This window comes from Oncorhynchus mykiss, chromosome 20, assembly GCF_057628025.1.
Source record: "Oncorhynchus mykiss isolate SJ-2025 chromosome 20, ASM5762802v1, whole genome shotgun sequence".
Lineage (NCBI taxonomy): Eukaryota > Metazoa > Chordata > Actinopteri > Salmoniformes > Salmonidae > Oncorhynchus > Oncorhynchus mykiss.
Genome location: NC_143041.1, coordinates 32,264,905 through 32,271,095, shown reverse-complemented (window position 1 = coordinate 32,271,095; position 6,191 = coordinate 32,264,905).

Sequence of the window (6,191 nt, the reverse complement as noted above, 5' to 3'; positions counted from 1 at the left end):
ATTAGGGGGGTAAAATAAAAAAAAGACTCTTCTTGTACTTCTAAAAACCTCAATAATTGTCCGGGTATGGAGGTAATTTAACTAGCTAGCTACCCATTACACCCAAAATAAATTCGATATCTAGTTAGCTAACATGGGCTAACATTCTTAGCAAGCTTACTTAGCTACAGTAGGTAGCTACAGTAGGTAGCTAAGAGTGGAAGAGGCTAACTTTAGCTAGCTCAGCTTACAAAAAGAGCAAGCTTTTAGGTAAGTAGCCAAACATTTTTTTTTTTATATCATCTTTGAATTTATTTTACAGATACAATAATATTTTGTAGGATGAAACTTATTTACACTAAAAATGTAGTATGTATGCCAACTTAGCTAGCTCCCTAGCTAACTATTAGCAAATACCCTAGCCAGGTAGCTAACAAAATATCTTTATAACTAACCCAAGATAGACCACAGCCGGTCATTTCCAATGGGAACAAATTAGTCATAGTGGGCAGAACAAGCAAGGAGTGGGGCAGAGCCAGGTACTAGTTAGCGAGATCCTATTGGCGTGTTCTAGTATGTACAGTATTTGCATATTTCCATTGGGGAATGCCTACTCTGTGAAGTGCGCAGGTGCAATTGCTAAATCCACCCTTGCACTTCTAAACAATTTTCTTATTTGACAAAGGGTAAAATCAACAAAAACATTTTTAGTCCACTCTGTTCAAAACAGATTAAAGTTTTGGGAACAGAAAACTATTGAGAAAAATGTGCATAATGTCGGCCAAAATCCATCTCGCTCCATCTTCTCCCACTGCCGGCCACTGGGCTTCTTCTCATCATCATATTTGGTAGTGACTGGAAACGCCGAACGAGCGCTTCACACTTATACAGCCAGGGAAATATCTGGCTCATTGTCCTGTCTGTGAGCAAACATCAGCTATATTAGCCAAAAAGATGATACACTGAACAAAAATATAAAACACAACATGTAAAGTGATGGTCCCATGTGTCATGAGCTGAAATAAAAGATCCCAGAAATTTCCATACGCACAAAAAGCTTATTTCTCTCAAATGTTGGAACAAATTTGTTTACATCCCTGTTAGTCAGCATTTCTCCTTTGCCATGATAATCCATCCAACTGATAGGTGTGGCATATCAAAAAGCTGATTGAACAGCATGGTCATTACACAGGTGCACCTTGTGCTGGGGGCAATAAAAGGCCACTCTAAAATGTGCAGTTGTGTCACACAACACAATGCCACCGGTGTCTCTCATTCTGAGGGAGTGTGCAATTGGCATGCTGACTGCAGGAATGTCCACCAGAGCTGTTGCCAAATAATTGAATGTTCATTATAAGCTGCCTCCAATGTCAATTTAGAGAATTTGGTAGTATGTCCAACCGGCCTCACAACCGCAGACCACGTGTAACCACGCCAGCCCACGACCTCCTCATCTGGATTCTTCACCTGCAGGATCGTCTGTGGTAGTTTGGGTCTGGAGGTACAGCGCTCCACTTTACTCTTTATATAGTTATCTTGATCTGTTTACATTTCTAACTGCCAGAAGTATATCCTGTCATTGTTCTAGACATTTATATTCTTCTTATCCCATTTGTATTTTATTTGTATTTTCCAGTATAGCTAAGCTGTCTGAACAGTGACATGATTAGCCTGAAAGCCTGAGGGAATTTATTTGGAATTTGTGGAATTGTTGGGGATAACATTGAATTGGGAATTTAATTATTGGAATTTACCTAACATTGGAATTGAGGGTTATTTAATTATCTCTGAATTCAAAGACGTACCTGGAATTTGAATTGAATTCATTGGAATTTACAGAGCGAGGGAATTTATTTAAAATTGAATTTGTGGAATTAATCTCAACCCTGCCACTGTCCTGTGGTTTTATCTGGATCCCCCAGTGGTTGCAAAACAAATAACATACTCCATCACATTTGAACCTGAAACACTATTGACCAGAGGGCAGTGGTGTAAAGTACTTAAGTAAAAAATAATTTAAAGTACTACCTAAGAAGTTTTGGGGTATCTGTACCTTACTTTACTATTTATATTTTTGACAACTTTTACTTCACTACATTCCAAAATAATTTTTACTCCATACATTTTACCTTACACCCAAAAGTACTTGTTACATTTTGAATGCTTAGCAGGACAGGAAAATGGTCCAATTTGGGCACTTATCAAAAGAACATCCCTGGTCACCCCTTTTGCCTCTGATCTGGCGAACTCACTAAACACACATGCATCTTTTGTAAATTATGTCTCGGTTGGAGTGTGCCCCTTGCTGTCCATACATTTTAAAAACAAGAAAATGGTGCTGCCTGCTTTGCTTAATAAAAGGAATTTGAAATTATTTATACTTTTACTTTTCATTTTGATACTTAAGTATATTTTAGCAATTACATTTACTTTTGATACTTAAGTATATTTAGAACCAAATACTTTTAGACTTTTACTAAAGTAGTATTTTACTGGGTTACTTTTACTTGATTAACTTTCCATTAAGGTATCTATACTTTTACTCAAGTATGACAATTCAGTACATTTTCCACCACTGCCAGAGGGGTATACTACAAAGCAAAAGCAATGAGTTAGTTAGCTAACTTTGATAAACAGCCATAACTAACTATTGATTTTCTGATTCATTCAGAAAGATAAACGTAGGTATGTGTTTTTGGTTGTTGAGTGAATTACAGTGCCTTGCGAAAGTATTCGGCCCCCTTGAACTTTGCGACCTTTTGCCACATTTCAGGCTTCAAACATAAAGATATAAAACTGTATTTTTTTGTGAAGAATCAACAACAAGTGGGTCACAATCATGAAGTGGAACGACATTTATTGGATATTTCAAACTTTTTTAACAAATCAAAAACTGAAAAATTGGGCGTGCAAAATTATTCAGCCCCCTTAAGTTAATACTTTGTAGCGCCACCTTTTGCTGCGATTACAGCTGTAAGTCGCTTGGGGTATGTCTATCAGTTTTGCACATCGAGAGACTGACATTTTTTCCCATTCCTCCTTGCAAAACAGCTCGAGCTCAGTGAGGTTGGATGGAGAGCATTTGTGAACAGCAGTTTTCAGTTCTTTCCACAGATTCTCGATTGGATTCAGGTCTGGACTTTGACTTGGCCATTCTAACACCTGGATATGTTTATTTTTGAACCATTCCATTGTAGATTTTGCTTTATGTTTTGGATCATTGTCTTGTTGGAAGACAAATCTCCGTCCCAGTCTCAGGTCTTTTGCAGACTCCATCAGGTTTTCTTCCAGAATGGTCCTGTATTTGGCTCCATCCATCTTCCCATCAATTTTAACCATTTTCCCTGTCCCTGCTGAAGAAAAGCAGGCCCAAACCATGATGCTGCCACCACCATGTTTGACAGTGGGGATGGTGTGTTCAGGGTGATGAGCTGTGTTGCTTTTACGCCAAACATAACGTTTTGCATTGTTGCCAAAAAGTTCAATGTTGGTTTCATCTGACCAGAGCACCTTCTTCCACATGTTTGGTGTGTCTCCCAGGTGGCTTGTGGCAAACTTTAAACAACACTTTTTATGGATATCTTTAAGAAATGGCTTTCTTCTTGCCACTCTTCCACAAAGGCCAGATTTGTGCAATTTGGACAGAGTCTCCCACCTCAGCTGTAGATCTCTGCAGTTCCTCCAGAGTGATCATGGGCCTCTTGGCTGCATCTCTGATCAGTCTTCTCCTTGTATGAGCTGAAAGTTTAGAGGGACGGCCAGGTCTTGGTAGATTTGCAGTGGTCTGATACTCCTTCCATTTCAATATTATCGCTTGCACAGTGCTCCTTGGGATGTTTAAAGCTTGGGAAATAAACTTATTCACAACAGTATCTCGGACCTGCCTGGTGTGTTCCTTGTTCTTCATGATGCTCTCTGCGCTTTTAATGGACCTCTGAGACTATCACAGTGCAGGTGCATTTATACGGAGACTTGATTACACACAGGTGGATTGTATTTATCATCATTAGTCATTTAGGTCAACATTGGATCATTCAGAGATCCTCACTGAACTTCTGGAGAGAGTTTGCTGCACTGAAAGTAAAGGGGCTGAATAATTTTGCACGCCCAATTTTTCAGTTTTTGATTTGTTAAAAAAGTTTGAAATATCCAATAAATGTCGTTCCACTTCATGATTGTGTCCCACTTGTTGTTGATTCTTCACAAAAAAGTACAGTTTTATATCTTTATGTTTGAAGCCTGAAATGTGGCAAAAGGTCGCAAAGTTCAAGGGGGCCGAATACTTTCGCAAGGCACTGTAGATCAAGCTTATTTAAAAATTAAAAATAAACAATGTTTTTTCTGAATATTTTGACAAGTCATTGAACCTGCTTTGTTGTATACACCTCAGAAATGTTATTTAGGTGACATTGTTGAATGGACTTGTTTGTGAACCTTTCTTAGGTCCATGCCTAACTGCCTAAAGTACAGTCATTGGTCCATGTTCATCCTTTCTTGTAGTAACAGGTGAAGGCCACAAGTTGGCAGCTGTCAACCACATTTTGAACTCATCAGTCATGTCCATCAACCATGTCCATAGACTGTCACTGTTTTTTAGCAGGTCTTGGGAAAATACATTTCTCTATACCAGGGTTTCTTGAACTGGGCCCTGGGCTTGTGAGAGGTGGGGCATGAGTAATGAGAATACATCCATAATCACATTATTTATTCTTAATTTGGCCGTTGGAGAACAATTTGGGTCCAGGGAGAACAAACCATTTCTCTTTTGGATCTCGAGGTGAAAGAGTTAATGATCCCCTGCTCTCTACCAAAGATTCAAATGAAATGGAATTCTGCCTTCAACCAGCTTTATCTCTTTTCTCTTCTCCACTTCTGTGACCTTCATGTTGTGTGTGCAGTCCAGACCTACAGTTGAAGTCGGAAGTTTACATACACCTTAGCCAAATAGATTTAAACTCAGTTTTTCACAATTCCTGACATTTTAATCCTAGTGAAAAATTCCCTGTCTTAGGTCAGTTAGGATCACCACTTATTTTAAGAATGTGAAATGTCAGAATAATAGTAGAGAGTATGACTTATTTCAGCTTTTATTTCTTTCATCAAATCAAATCAAATTGATTTATATAGCCCTTCGTACATCAGCTTATATCTCAAAGTGCTGTACAGAAACCCAGCCTAAAACCCCAAACAGCAAGTAATGCAGTTGTAGAAGCACGGTGGCTAGGAAAAACTCCCTAGAAAGGCCAAAACCTAGGAAGAAACCTAGAAAGGAACCAGGCTATGAGGGGTGGCCAGTCCTCTTCTGGCTGTGCCGGGTGGAGATTATAACAGAACATGGCCAAGATGTTCAAATGTTCATCAATGAACAGCATGGTCAAATAATAATAATCACAGGCAGAACAGTTGAAACTGGAGCAGCAGCACGGCCAGGTGGACTGGGGAAAGCAAGGAGTCATCATGCCAGGTAGTCCTGAGGCATGGTCCTAGGGCTCAGGTCCTCCGAGAGAGAGAAAGAAAGAGAGAATTAGAGAGAGCATACCTAAATTCACACAGGACACTGGATAAGACAGGAGAAGTACTCCAGATATAACAGACTGAACCTAGCCCCCCCGACACATAAACTACTGCAGTATAAATACTGATGATACCCCCGGACAGGGCCAAACAGGAAGGATATAACCCCACCCACTTTGCCAAAGCACAGCCCCAACACCACTAGAGGGATATCTTCAACCACCAACTTACCAACCTGAGACAAGGCCGAGCATAGCCCACAAAGATCTCCGCCACGGCACAACCCAAGGGGGGCGCCAACCCAGACAGGAAGATCACATCAGTGACTCAACCCACTCAAGTGACGCACCCCTCCTAGGGACGGCATGAAAGAGCACCAGTAAGCCAGTGACTCTGTAATAGGGTTAGAGGCAGAGAATCCCAGTGGAAAGAGGGGAACCTGCCAGGCAGAGACAGCAAGGGCGGTTCGTTGCTCCAGAGCCTTTCCATTCACCTTCACAGTCCTGGGACAGACTACACTCAATCATATAACTCACTGAAGAGATGAGTCTTCAGCTTTATAGGAGAAAGCCCTGCCTCCAGCTGTTTGCTTAGAAATTCTAGGGACAATTAGGAGGCCTGCGTCTTGTGACCGTAGCGTACGTGTAGGTATGTACGGCAGGACCAAATCAGAGAGATAAGTAGGAGCAAGCTCATGT